At 36.2% G+C, this 14,823-nt stretch overlaps 1 protein-coding gene across 1 annotated transcript in view; it reads right to left on the bottom strand.

Moving 5' to 3' along the window:
* Positions 1-14,823, bottom strand: part of LOC129439893 (uncharacterized) — a 31,573-nt gene that overhangs the window by 7,380 nt on the left and 9,370 nt on the right. The window lies entirely within an intron of this gene.

Below are 14,823 nucleotides of genomic sequence, written 5' to 3'. Positions count from 1 at the left end.
AGTGTTACATGGCAAATAATCTAAATGTCACTTTTAAATTAAAACTGCAAAATTGACTTAAAGTTAAATAGTTTGTATCTTTGGATTTGCTAACTGTCTGTATTATTTAATATAAGGATGCATTTTCTGTATTGCAGCTTTGAAACAATATGCATTCATGAGTTAAGCACTATACAAACGCTCAAACTTAGTGAACAGAGACTCCCGCCTTCTTTCATTTAATTGGTTGGAATTTTGCTTAGTTCTGTAATTTCTTTCATTTGACTGGTTAAAAATCTTCGATTGGTTGGGAGTCATTTACGACGGCTTCTGTGAACAAAAACTCCCGCCTTCTTTCATTTTGATTTGTCAACATTTTGACAATGTAACATTTTGACAGTGAAGAAAATAGCCTATGGGCCACAGAGCGTGTGTCAAGGGCCGGTGGTTACTCTGGTCCTGCCGGAGAGTAATACATAAAAAAGCACAAGAGTGAAAGAGGTTTGTGCTTAACGATGTGATTGAGCCAGCCCAATGTCAATCGGGCTGCTGATCAACTGTCTAAATTCATGGGCTGGTCAGAAACAATAATATATAGATTAAAAAAAGTGTCTGACTCGAGACTGTCGGCCCAAATAGCTCTGCGGCCCACCGGGAAAATGCCCGGTATGCCAGATGGCCAATCCGCCCATGGTTGTGATTGGTCTGAATACCTCTACATCACCAAACCCAGGAAGTACACTCTTGCCTACAATCCATGTGTTTGTTGTAGTCCAACAAAGAGATTTACGTTGGAGATGATAATTCACGACATTGTTTATCTTAGGGTTTGTATATCTACTATTTGTAGGGGAGAGCGGGGTAAGTTGTCACACGGGTAAGTTGTCACACTGTTAATAACTCCAACACTAGAGGCTCTATCTCAAAAATCAAATAGCCACTTTATGTGACTTCTTCTTCTATAGTGAACTTCCTGTTCACATGTGGTCAAGATCACTGTAATCTGAGGTTAGCACAATTTTCTTATTTTTCTGCTTAAAAAGTAAAAAAAAATCACTTTACATTTTATGCAATACAACTTTGTTAGGTGTGAATGTTTAAAATGATTATTTTGCACAAAATAGAGGAGACCGTAAAGTGTCTTTTGATACTTTAGCTAAAGTGATATGATGAGCTAAACTTGAGATTTAGACAACATTAGCACACAAGTAAGTATGGGGCAAGTTGTCTCAATGACTTTGGGGCAAGTCGTCACATCTGACAACTTGCCCCTGTACAAACAAACACATCGAACATGCTCAGAAAACATGATATAGAAAAGAATAAGCCTCAATCTAGCAAAAAGCTGTTTCAAAAGAAAGGGAAGCAGAAATCTGGACCTATGAAAAACAAGGCAGCTAAAAGAAGAAAAATCATGCAAGAGTCATCATCAGATGATGAAGAGTGCTTCTGCCTCGTCTGTGTAGAGCCATTTTCAAAGAGTCGTCCAAAGGAGACCTGGGTAAAATGTGTAAAATGCAACAATTGGGCCCATGATGCTTGCACCTCAGGCCAGGCAATTTATGTGTGTCAGAATTGTGATTCTGGAGATGAGTCCTATTAGTCATACAGGGCATCTGTTTTGTTCAGAGGTTAAACATGTTAAGTTAAGCAAGTTATCTGCAGCGTTCCATTCAGTTATCTGGTTTTATGTGAAAGCCATAGAACATTTGAACCAAAGTTCAAAGTAAAGTGGTCTTGCCACTTAATTGAAATGTGCATTATTTGGATTGAAATAATTGTTTTTCCAGATTCTCCAGGCACGGATGTTTATATTTCCAGTTTGGTTTGAGTTTAAAAATTAAAATCAATATTCACAATTAAGTAGTTGTGTTCTTATTTTTAGATAATCTAGTGTGACAACTTACCCGCCCTAGTGTGACAACTTACCCTCCGATGGGGCAAATTGTCACAAGTGCACAGTCACTATTCAACAGTCTACAACTCTGTAATGACATAAGATATAAAGATGTTATGAATACAACATATGTGCCCAAGACTTCCTTCTTTCATTTGGTATGAGATTTATACCATTTTGATGTATGGTGCTCAGTAAATGTTAGACAGTGTGAAAAGTGTGACAACATACCCCGCTCTCCCCTACTAATACAAACTTACACACCATAGGAAATGTGAAATCGTAAATCAGATAATTGGTGATCTTTAAAACAATCTATTGCATTGATTAATGGAGAAGTGTGGCAGGATATATTGCGAGGTGCACATATTGTAATGAACAACAAGTATCAGCGCATCTGTCATGAAGGGACACCATGTCTGTTCACTGCCCTTCAGTTTCTGAGGGGTTCTTGCCATTTCAGAGACACCAGCAGGTTTAAATACAAATATTTTAAAAAGCCTATATTTTAATTTCGTCAAATCTTTCTGTACTGTGAATCACTCATAAATCTTATAATAGTTCAATAATTTCTGTTTAGATCCATTAAATATGAATTGTTATAGAAAGTAATTTGCTTTAAGATAATGCACACTTTTTGTCTTTAGAAAGATCTTTTTTCCTATATTGTAGGAGAACTACAACTTGCATTATAATTTGGAACAGCATATTTTGCATATTTTTCAAAGAATTAAAGTATCTTTTAACATTTTAATTGAATTTCAATAGAACAACATCCAAACTGTTATAAAAGTGTTGAGGGTAAGATAAAATTTGTAAACTTTCTGACTGTATTGGAAAAATAAACAAAAACGGCATGTGCATAATAATTTGGATCACGGTGCACATCCAAGGGGAATATTTTATGTTTGACCTTCAGACAACAAAGGGCAGAGCAGCGGCACTGAGTCAGCGGCCAATTTCAGAAGGATCGAGATGAGGCTGCCCTTGGCGGTGTACACGGAGCTGACCGCCCACTGATTACCTGGAACTCGTATATCCAAAATAGTTGGGAGGAAATTTTAATATAGGGGCTATTTTTCCACAGAATTGAAGTTTAATCATCTATTTTCTCAACTAAACAGCTCTTTAAACTACATTTTACAATACAGAAAGTGTAATATTTTGAATATTGTGCAGGTTTTAAGCTCCATTGCCGTTGTCATGAAGTGCATTCTAAGAAACTTGGCTGTCATAAGTCCACAAGTCACCCCCTGATGCATCCTCAATAAAATGGGTGGATCACGAACGAACTTAGCTTGATGCGAACTTGATATTAGAACAGTAACTGTGCCGCAACTGATGACGTTTCACAAAAACACAAGTACAGACTATAACGCAAATTGGGAAACGGCCATGTTAACCATTCTGAAAGGAGGCTGATGATTTGAATCCAACCCAGGCTCATTGGAAATACGTTACTCTGCCTACATTTTTGCAAAACCTAAAATACGTAGCTGAAAGTACATTTCCCTGTGAAACGTCCACTAGAGGCGCTATACAGCGAGTCATACTTGGCCCGTATCAGATGCAGGGCTCTCAAGTCTCACGCATTCACCGTGAGACTCACGCATTTCAGTAAGTTCACACGCTCACACGCCACACCTTGTATTTCTCACGCTGAAAAAATAAGAAAACTTTTCCCACTCTATACAATTAATGAACGAGGCACAGGAGAGAAGTTCTCTGCCGAGTTCATATCTGTCGAGCCGCGGACATGGGCTGTTTCTCAATTCCAAGAACGCAAAGAACGGACTTGCGTCCTCGTGGAGATCGGTCTTGCCAGGCGACCTTGGAAGAACGAACTCGGAAGTTTTGCCGCAATGACTTCTGGGGCGTAAAGCGATTTCAGCAAGTCTGCACTCGATGCATCCTCGATATCAAGAACACATCCGGGTATTTTCATGCGTCCTCTGTCCTTGCGTTCTTGAGAATTGGAATGAACTTCGACCGTTAATGATGACGTAGAGCGAGGACACGAGGACGCAAGATCGCTGAAGAACGCATATTGAGAAACAGCCACGGTCACACTAGACATCCTGATATAATTGTCACCTACCAGCCAATCAGAAATCAGAATTTGGTGTTTCTGGGTAAATTTCGTGATCCTGCTGCAAGCACATTCGTTACTAGGCAACATAGATTCTCACGTCACACAGACGAAGTGGCAGTTGGAAGAGAAGAATCCGATGAAAGCGGTAGGTAACGCATTCTTTTTTATAGCAATTTGATTTTACGATTCTTGGATGACATCACAAAAATGTGATCAAAGATAATAAAAACTGTTGTTGGGAAATATAGCCGAGGTAAATTATTATTGATTAAAAAAATCTAACTGCTTTGCAATCAGAATTAGCTTTAACTTTAGGAAAGTACTAAACACTAGAGGCTAACGTTACCTGAAACAATCCCAGGTGAAAAATATTATAGGAAATACTATATTTTTTTTGAACCATACTAATAGTATAGTAAATTTTAGTATATTATAGTATTTACAACACTTTGTTAATGATTGCTACAGCATACTCTGTATTAACTATAGTAGTGAACTGATAAACTGTAATAAATACTCTAACGTTAGTATTCTTTAGTTTATACTACAGTAATCTGTAGTGTATATTCTAGTATATTATACCCTATAGTTGTAGACAATGTAGTACAGTATTGGATAAAGTAATACGTTTATATTACTATAGTTGTTATGTTATCACAGCAACTATAGAATTACCACAACAAATTAATTCAAGTACATTACTATTTGGGTCAAAACACTATAGTATTTACTATAAATTACTATAGTATTTTTCCCCTGGGAATGGAAAGGACAAGATATTTCATTTTCATTTATTTCATTATTTTCAAATTATACTTTATTCATACTCTTTTTAGCTATTCAGCTATACTCTGGCTTTTATTTTAGTAATGTTTATATCCTGCCAATGTATACATTAATCATTGCATTTATCTGTTTAAAAGATGTCAGGGAAAAAGCAAAGAAGTATTTTTTTTCATTCTGGGCACCAAAGGGTCAGCCCCCTATAAAGGTTGCCAGATCAGAGGAGACAGTGGAAGATGTGGTGGCAGAGACTACAAGAAAAACAGTAGGGAAGAAATCAGAAGAGAACAGAGAGAATATAGCATTTAAGTTTTGATGGTCACTAAACAAACCCTGTTGTTTCTCCCACTATATCTTAAACAGTTCAGTGCATATTGTTGTTTTAGGTTTGCTGAATTGCTTCCATACCAGGGACCCCAAGAGCATGATCAACTTAGTGAGGAGTTCCTCGAATATCAATTGATGGACATCACTATGCCCCAAGACCCATCCACTTTTGACATTGAGGGTTTTTGGGGAAATATGACATCAGTAAAGAACAGGGTAAGAGATATTCTACACCCTTTGACATTTACTTAATCAACATATTAGTAATTAGGCCTCTTTGATTACTTTTTTAAAGGTGACTGGATTAAGCAGATTTGGAAGGCTGTCCAAGATTGCCAAACTGGTTTTAGTTCTTCCCCACTCAAATGCAGATGCAGAGAGAGTGTTTTCCATGGTTGGTTTGAACAAAACCAAAACTAGGAATAGTTTGGCTCTGGATGGAACACTCTCTTCCATCATGATGGTGAAAATGGCAAGCATTGAACCACAGTGCTTTAAGTGGGAGCCGCCTACCTCTGTAATCAAGGCCTCAAAACATGCAACAAACACTTACAATATAAAACATTCATAAACCAAATGTACTCTCTCACACATGCTCACACAAACACACCTTGTATTGTAAGTATGCTCAGGGCAAGTTCTGCAATGTTGCTGTTCAGTTGGCTCATTTGGGGCAATTTTTTATATACTTGTATTTTTGAAATAAAACAATGTATTTAATTTCTATGACTTTGTCTTTAATTAGATTTCCCAACTGTTATAATTTCTATTTGTGCTAATCAATTATAAACAATATATTAAATTTAACTGCTACCAAAAACCTGAGAGAATTGGTTGGGGCCGAGGGGTCGCTGCTGCAAATATTTAAGTGGCTCCTCCCCTAACAGATGAAATCTCACTCCAAACTTTTGATAAAACTTGAGAGCCCTGCAGATGCATGTTTATTAACGTTTATAAAAGAGACAATATTAATAAAGGATGTTCAGACTTGTCAGCATACACTCATTTTGACATCAATTAGTAATTATTTCCATGTTTTTGAGGTGCCAAGAGCACATATCTTCTGGATCGCACTTCCTCGAGGTCATCGCACTTACTCGAAGTAAGTTACCGAAAGAGTATGGTATTGCCTCGCAAACGGAACAATTTATAATAGAAATGAATTTGTATGTTTTCGTTTTGTGTGTTTTAATGAAATTAAACGGCAGGGAATCGCACAATAATGATATCGCGTTGATTTCGTAATACGTACCAAACCGCACAAAACTAACGTTATATGGCAAACTATTCTTGAACAGCCAGACCAAATATTTTACATGGGTCTACGTGTCTCACTACCGAGCCTCGAGTAGGCTATGAGTTGTAACTGTTAATCCGAATAGATAATATCAAAAGATAATAAAGTTTTGCCAGAACGTAACGGTATGTACGTTTCAGTCAGGTGATTGTTTTATGTACTCGGTGAAACGTACAGCAAGTTAGTGAGCAGTGGACACCCGGCTTATGGTATTGCCTCGCAAACGGAACAATTTATAATAAAAATGCATTTGTATGTTTTCGTTTTTTGTACAGAGACTCGAGTAGGCTATGAGTTAACTGTAACTGTTAATCCGAATAGATAATATCAAAAGATAATAAAGTTTTGCCAGAACGTAACGATATGTACGTTTCAGTCAGGTGATTGTTTTATGTACTCGGTGAAACGTACAGCAAGTTAGTGAGCAGTGGACACCCGGCTTATGGTATTGCCTCGCAAACGGAACAATTTATAATAAAAATGCATTTGTATGTTTTCGTTTTTTGTACAGAGACTCGAGTAGGCTATGAGTTAACTGTAACTGTTAATCCGAATAGATAATATCAAAAGATAATAAAGTTTTGCCAGAACGTAACGATATGTACGTTTCAGTCAGGTGATTGTTTTATGTAGCCTACTCGGTGAAACGTACAGCAAGTTAGTGAGCAGTGGACACCCGGCTTCAATTACCCTGGTACAAAAAATATATTTTATTGACCCCCATAATCTCAATTGATCTGTTCTTTTATGACCCGGATCATATTTATCTGGCCATTCAACTGGGTTTTAAATGTTAATATTCCCTCGCAGTCTGATCTCAAATCAGCTAGCGCGGTCTGCGGTGAGTTAAAGAACGCTGCAGGTTCAGTAACATTCAGCGGTGAGTTTACGCTCAAATGCGGGTAAAACAACATTCAGAGAGGAGTTTTATTAAAACAGCGATCATCTGCAGGTAAAACAACACTCAGAAGTGACTTTAACAACGCTCCACGGCGCGTGAGAGTAGCATTTTAAGCGTTTTCTGCTCATCTAACTGTTAGCTTTGATTACCATGCTGGATGGTAAATAATTTTTATCAGAGGCTCGTTGATGTTAACAAATATAGATATAAATATACATTTTACTATACTTCGATTGTGTTTGATTAATTTATGTGTTATATGATTATTAATTTGTTTATTTAAAATCCTGTAATTTAATAACTCTGCCCTTACGAAAATTAACCATGGTTTTACTACAGTTAAAACCAAAAAACCAGGGTTACTGTAGTAAAACCATGGTAACCACAAACTAACCATGGTTTTGACAACCATGGTTTTCAAAAACCATAGTTAAACCATGGTTAGTGTAGTAAAACCATGGTTTTGCTGATAGTAATCAATGCACCAAAAAACCATGGTTACTACACTATTACCACAATAAAACCATGGTTATTTTTCGTAAGGGTGACGTCATTGACCGTCAGTTTTTTTATCGTAGTTGACCTTTGCATGGAGTAGGAAAGTTAAGGGGCAGTCTGATGTCTAGTCTACTGCTATAAACTACTAAGACCAGCATTAGCTGGTTTTAGCTGGTCTCCCAGCTTAGTTTTAGCTGGTATTGCTGGTGTAGCAAGCTGTGTTTTGGTCACCTTGACCAGCTGATCCACCAGCTTGTAGGTTTGCCAGGCTGGGAGGACCAGCTTAAACCACCTTATGCCAGCTACCAGCTTATGCTGGTCTTAGCTGGCTTTTCCGGTAGGGAATATCAAAATTAGATAACTTAATTCAATAAATTGTGTCGTGTAAAAGTTAATCCTGCAGCAAGATACAGGGAAATGCAAGATTTTCAGTAGTGATATACCTATATTACACTAGCTCGCAACTAAGTTATTATGTTGACTTGTGTGCGTGAGTGCGTGTGTGTATTATTAGTTATTTATTTATTTTCTGTTTATGTCCTTCAAATTTGCAAGCTTCAAACTCTTTATACCCCCACCACCACAAACAAACCAAAAACAAAGGCACTTTTAATAGTCACATGTGTTTTGTTAAACTGTACTTGTCAGTCTCACTGTAGCACTCTCTGTTTACATTTATATTTGTTTTATCTGTTGTTCTCTTTGTTGTGAGTCTTTCTGTCTGTTTGTGTTTCTGCCCATCAACATGTCCATCCATTCAGAGCTCCAATATCATCTCATGATCTTGGATAACTTGGTTGATGGTCAAGAACTGAAGGATGAGCTCCAAAGTCCTGATGAGACTCTTGGTGAGCTGCAAGAAGAGGAAGCAGCAGCGCCAGTGAAGACACCTGAGCCGAGGGTGCATTAGAGAAAAGAGACATTGATGGGAAATATTGTCTATGCAAGGTCAAGCAGTAATCAACCAAGGAAAGGTCAGTATTGTTTACATTTTAAAATATATTTTTAGGATCTACACTGTTTGGGTACTTGCAGGTGTATAAAATTAATGAATACTTCTACTTCTAAGGGGCCAATCACACCAAACGTGTTTATGGCAGTTGTAGACGCGTTTTTTGCTGCTGGCCGCAGCACGTGCTGTTTGAAGGAGCTGAGAGCGGAAAAGCGTCCGACGTCATTCGCATCTTTCCATTCTCCAATCGAATGAGGGGAGAGGCGGGCCTTCCGTTGTAGGTACGGGGTCACTCACTATCTCCTGCATGTTTGTGCACTCTCACCCCGCATCAAGGCCAGAGCAAGTGCCCTCTTTGTAAAGTTTCTGCTAATATCTGTCATAACAGAAAAAGAGCGCTCACGCTTCAATATTTGATTGACAAGAGAGTTGCATCTGTGGTTGCCTAGCAATTTGCGCCCTTGCGTTTCCACACATTTAAAATGCTTTTGGTGTGATTGACCCCTAAGGCTATTGTCAATAGCCAATCAAATGCTTTCTTTATAATCGGTTCTATTTGAGCATTCTTATTTGCTGTCATCATCTGCATGACGCATAGATAACCATACAGTTATTGGACTGTTAACATAAGGGTTTGGGAAAATAAAGTGTTCTAGTTTTTCTCTCAAGCTATAATGTTAAACAGTGAGCTTGCACCATTAGAGACTGTAACCAGACTGTGCCACTAGCCTTGGGACAAGTTGGAATTTGTAAATATGTATATTATATTGTATGTTATATATAAATGTTGCTTTGTGTTGTTTTAATCCTCTTAAGCAGATCACATTCGGAACACTGATCCTCCCAATGTTCTTGACATTCATTGTGAGGTGGGCTTTGCTCCAGAGACTGTTGGTGTACTTCAGTGTGTTTAAATGATCATTTATATCTGTACATATACAGAATATGACAGTGGGTTATAATGTAAGTAAATACATAGTTTATTTTCTTAAATTAGCTTGAATACTGGACCTTTTACACATGAAGTACACTTAGATGCTGTAAATATATATGTATAAAGAGAAATATAAGAGTATTGTTTTTGTATACTATTTTAACTATTTTAGTGTTTTCTACAAGATCACTGAACAATTTCTCAGAGGCATCACCTCCTGGAACACCAAGAGATCCTCTTCTGGCTTCCTCAAACTGGAGCACACGTCAAAGTCTCTTTTCAGAGAAGTGGAGGGCATAGAGACCCCGTCTGCTGAACACGGCTGTGGCACAAGAAAATGTTTGTGGGAGAAGTCCAGCTGTTATCCAATGTTGTGACTGTCAACCTCGCCCCTTCTTCTGTGCTGAATGTGACGTCATCATGCACACCAAACATGTCCTCCATAGCATAGATGCCATGACTGCTGAATTCTTCCAGCCATTACCTTTAACAACTGTTGTGGTGGATACGGCTCTTTCCCATTGTGGTAAGTTTTGTGTACGTACATCATATATCATTTTCAGAATAGTTAAGCTACAGTAATATGCTTTACTATCTCAATTATACCTTTTTGTTTGATGTTAAATGTATGTGGATACTCCGTGTCAGTCAGCATTTTAAACATGTACATTCTCATGTACTTTTTCAACTATGTGCTTCACCACTATTTATCCATTACAATCTTATGTTACTTAGTCAAAAGAAATGATCTTAATTGTCCTCTACTGTATGATGTTTTTCAGTGCGGCTTGTACCTGTGGAAATGCCTGACAAAATCTGTGGTTGTTCACCAGAGTCATTAAGGGTCCGTCCAGGAAAGACAATTGCTGTGGTCACAATTAATGGTAAGAATGTAAAGAACTTTGTTTTGTCCTGTTAAAGCAGAATCTTAAATATCTTTTCATACTTAATTCCCAACAATTTAGCATAGATGTGAGCTCCAACACCTTCTTAACATTCATTTCCTTTTAGTATTTCATACCAAAGCCCATGATTTTAAATGTGAGGTAAGGAAAAGTTGCTGTGTGATAGAAAATAAATTAAACATCTGGTTCTTTCTTTCTTTCCTAATTTTTAACCAGGTGAAATGGAGTATGGCATATCAGGATGTTGCTGGATTAACACTAGGAGAGGAGGTGGAACAGTGCAATGCCTTCCTCTCTAGGATCACAGTGACCACAAAACCCAAGTCAAAAGCAAGTAAAACAACTGCACTAGCAGGTGCAATACTGCACTAGTTATATAATCATATAATAAATAGGGGGAATAATATGGTGACAAAATATTTTCTGTGTTTGCAGTATGCTCAGACCTGCCGACCCTTATGGCCATGGGCTGGAATCAGCAAAAGTTTGACAATTTGGCCATCTCACTGATATCAGAAGGTAATGACATCAGTAGAGTTTGTGGTAGATGTTTTGAATTGTGTGTTAGTAGTGTTTGAAGCTGTGCATTAAAGATTTGGTTTTGTTTCTTGCTATCTGTGAATGTTTGTCATTGTAGACCAAAAAAGCTCTGCAAAACCAGTTACAAAACCTAGAGGCCATGAAAACCCAATGACTTAAGACTTTCTCATAATTGCATTCCAGACTCTGTCGATCTAAGGACTGAGGAGGAGCAGAAGATTCTTGTTGCAGAGATGGACCATCATTGGAAATCTCTTTCAGCTTGTGCTGATGCCCTCGGAGAGCTGTCCTGCTTGTTTTCTAATGAGACAATGAAAAGTATGCATTTGTAATATATGGCATAATGGCAATGGGTATTTTTATTTTGTTGTTAGTAAGAGTTTAACCTATTAACTAAAATCTGCTAAAGTGCACATTCACATAACTATATATAGGACATGTCCTCTCTAATCATTGAAGTAACAAGTAGTAAAACACATTTTATTAAAGGAAATTTTAATATTTTACTATGTTCTTACCTTAACTTAGACAAATTAATACACACATATCTTTTTTTCAATGTGTGCTTTTTAAGTTTTGTACAGTGCCTCGTGAATGTGTGTATTAATTAATCTAAGTTGGGATCTAAGGGATTTTTTTACCAGTAATTAATACCTGTGTTTTGTCAGAATATATCATATTAGGATGATGCTGTAATTTGGTCTAGTAGAGGAGAACAATGATGTTTTCCTATAAGTACAAGTACCTCAAAGTTGTACTATGTTTTCTAATGACATTATCTGCACTTTGATATTACAGTGGCAAAACCTGGGATGACACCTGGGAGCCTGCCCGCGAATTCCAGCACAAGTCCCCACATCCCAACCAGCTTTCAGCATGACTGCCTACACCTGTACATTATCAAGCACCCTTCAATTGTTTATTTTTGTCTTTGCTTGCTGTTCTTTATTAAAGTTTTTGCACAGTACCCAGTCTCTTTTAGTGTTTTTTTATTTTGTATTTTTTAAAACCCTGTATTTGTCATGAACTCTACACAGCAGACAAGAAGTGTCCCATGCAAGATCATAAGGTAAAGAGTTAGTGCTGGTTGCCATTATGAAATTCCCAAAGGCATTATATTTAAAGATTTTTGGAGCACTGGTTTAATATAGGTAAGTCTACTTAAACTATGTGGAATGCCAGACATGAATAATACCGCACATATGTTCAATTACAATATTACATAAGAGTTACTTTAACGTTTATAATTGTTATTAAAAAAATAATTTACTTACATATATTCAGAGTAAAATAATGAAAATGTATTACATATTTATACAGGGCCAAGCAATCTGTGCTTTTGGTCTTTTTCTCTTACTTTTACAAGATCTCCTGAGAAAAGTTTTGATGTGTTTTGGTTAAGATTTTGGAAGCATGGAAGTTTTTTTCCATTTCTGAGTTGGGTGTGTAAGTCACCAAATCCAACCCTATATTATTTGAATCACTGTCGTCTTACTTAAAACAGCATTTGAAACATGTCAGCAAGTCCTAGTAACTGATAGCTGGGATTAAAAACATTTTAGTTTTCACACAGTGTTACAATGAAGCCTCAGGTATACGATGATAATGAAATGAAAACAATGTAAATACTATTCATCAAAATGATAACTGTTAATTCTATATCGGAGGAAATAACTCACTATTATGATTAATTTGTCTTAATTGTGCAGCCCTTTTGAAATATATTTATTTCTATTTATTAATGCATAATACAAGGATGGTTAGATGAAGGATGATGGATGGATGAATGTGTGGATATCTATTATAGGCAGATATATAAACAATATCCACCTTTAGTATATAGACAGAATTTTATTGAATTTTAATAATTTTTTAGCAGGTGTTACAACAAACCCTCTGTTTGTAACAATGAACCCCACCTAGGGGGTAATGTTTGCCCTCCTGTAACTTTCGGTGTAATTGTATGATAATGGTAGGTCTCACAAACAAACTTTAAGTGTTCATTTGCAGCAGAGATGTGTGTGTTGATTGTGTAAAAAATGATTCATCTAACTTAAATATTTTTTGAATGATAGAGCCAAAGCCACAAAGCGTTGTGCCTCACTCTCACCCACTGTTTTGCAGTAGATATTTTAGGTATCTCATTTTTTTCATCTGATTTTCTATTTATATTCCACTGCCATTTAGATTACTTGGCATCACATGCGAGAGCTTATAAAATATTGTTTTAAACAAAAATTCTAAAAAAAAACTGAATTGGCAACTAATTTGCTGATCATTTGTCCTTTGCATGAAAAATCATGTCATGGTCAAGCATTTATTTGTTATAAATAAATATTTATAAAAGAGGTTTCTCTTCAACTGTTACTGTAGTTCTGAATTCTGATTACATAGTCTCACAATATGAGCAAAACCTAACACAATCAAGATATGAATTTGGAAAAGGGAAATATAAATAAAAATATTGTTCTGATAAAAATGTCACTCAGCACAGATTGTTATCCATGATGAAGAGCGTACATCTGTGTAGGTTTTACTGTCCTTCATCTCCCAGGGGCCCATGTAAGAACCCATGGAAATGCAAAAATAATGCACATTTCAAATGGCTGTATAGCAAAGCCCGATTAGTTTATTAAAGAGAAAATTGGTAGGACAACTATTTATGATATGTTTACTAAATAATGTTGAACAGAGATTTCTGACATACATGGAAAGCTGTTAAAAAGCATTTTAAACAGTACTCACAGTAAAATATCAAATTTCATTCTAACTCTTAAATATGTCATAGAGATTTGTACAATGAACATATTTACATGCCATTTTGTTCATTTAAGATTGTATTTATTTAATTCCATTACTAAACGTTTTAAAACTACATTGCCCATAAGCCATTGTCATTCTGTCGATGGGACGGGGAAACATGGCGCTGTTAATTGTAGTTCATTGAAGCCTGTAGTTACATTATAGGGTTAGGGTTAGGATCTCGATAAACGGGTAATTTCTTTTAACATAGCAATACCTAACAATAACTGACAGTATTACTAAGGTCACAACAACGGCAAAACAAAGTTTGCAAAACGGATCACTTATTATTTTTGAATAAAGTTAGTCCAATCACAGCGTGTAAACGTCACACGTGTCTATATATGGTTATCACGTGCACGTTCTTCCTGAATGTAAATGATCAGCACGGCTGTAAATCGCTATAGGTACATTTATAATGTTTATTTATATCACAAACACAGACTTAACTGAAACAGAAAAGTTTTCTCAGTAATCTAAGCAAATATTTATTTCAATAGTATAAGCCTAAAGGTAACTTGTTGCAGATGTATTGTATGTGAAATAAATAATACAATATTTCCAAATGTTTAATTTTTGCTTACAAAATTAAATAAAGTTATTGTAGCATGCAGGCTGCTATCAAAAATATATTTTCTGTCCTTTAAAGAAACATCCAAAAATAAAATATGTTTGAATTACTGTTTTAAATATGAACTAATACATTTTCATTATTTTACTCTGAATATAAGTAAATTATTATTTTTTTAATAACAATTATAAACATTAAAGTAACTCTTATCTAATATTGTAATTGAACATATGTGCGGTATTATTCATGTCTGGCATTCCACATAGTTTAAGTAGACTTACCTATATTAAACCAGTGCTCCAAAAATCTTTAAATATAATGCCTTTGGGAATTTCATAATGGCAA

This window comes from Misgurnus anguillicaudatus, chromosome 22 (genome assembly GCF_027580225.2).
Source record: "Misgurnus anguillicaudatus chromosome 22, ASM2758022v2, whole genome shotgun sequence".
Classification (NCBI taxonomy): Eukaryota; Metazoa; Chordata; class Actinopteri; order Cypriniformes; family Cobitidae; genus Misgurnus; species Misgurnus anguillicaudatus.
This window is presented reverse-complemented; position numbering and strand designations above follow the sequence as displayed.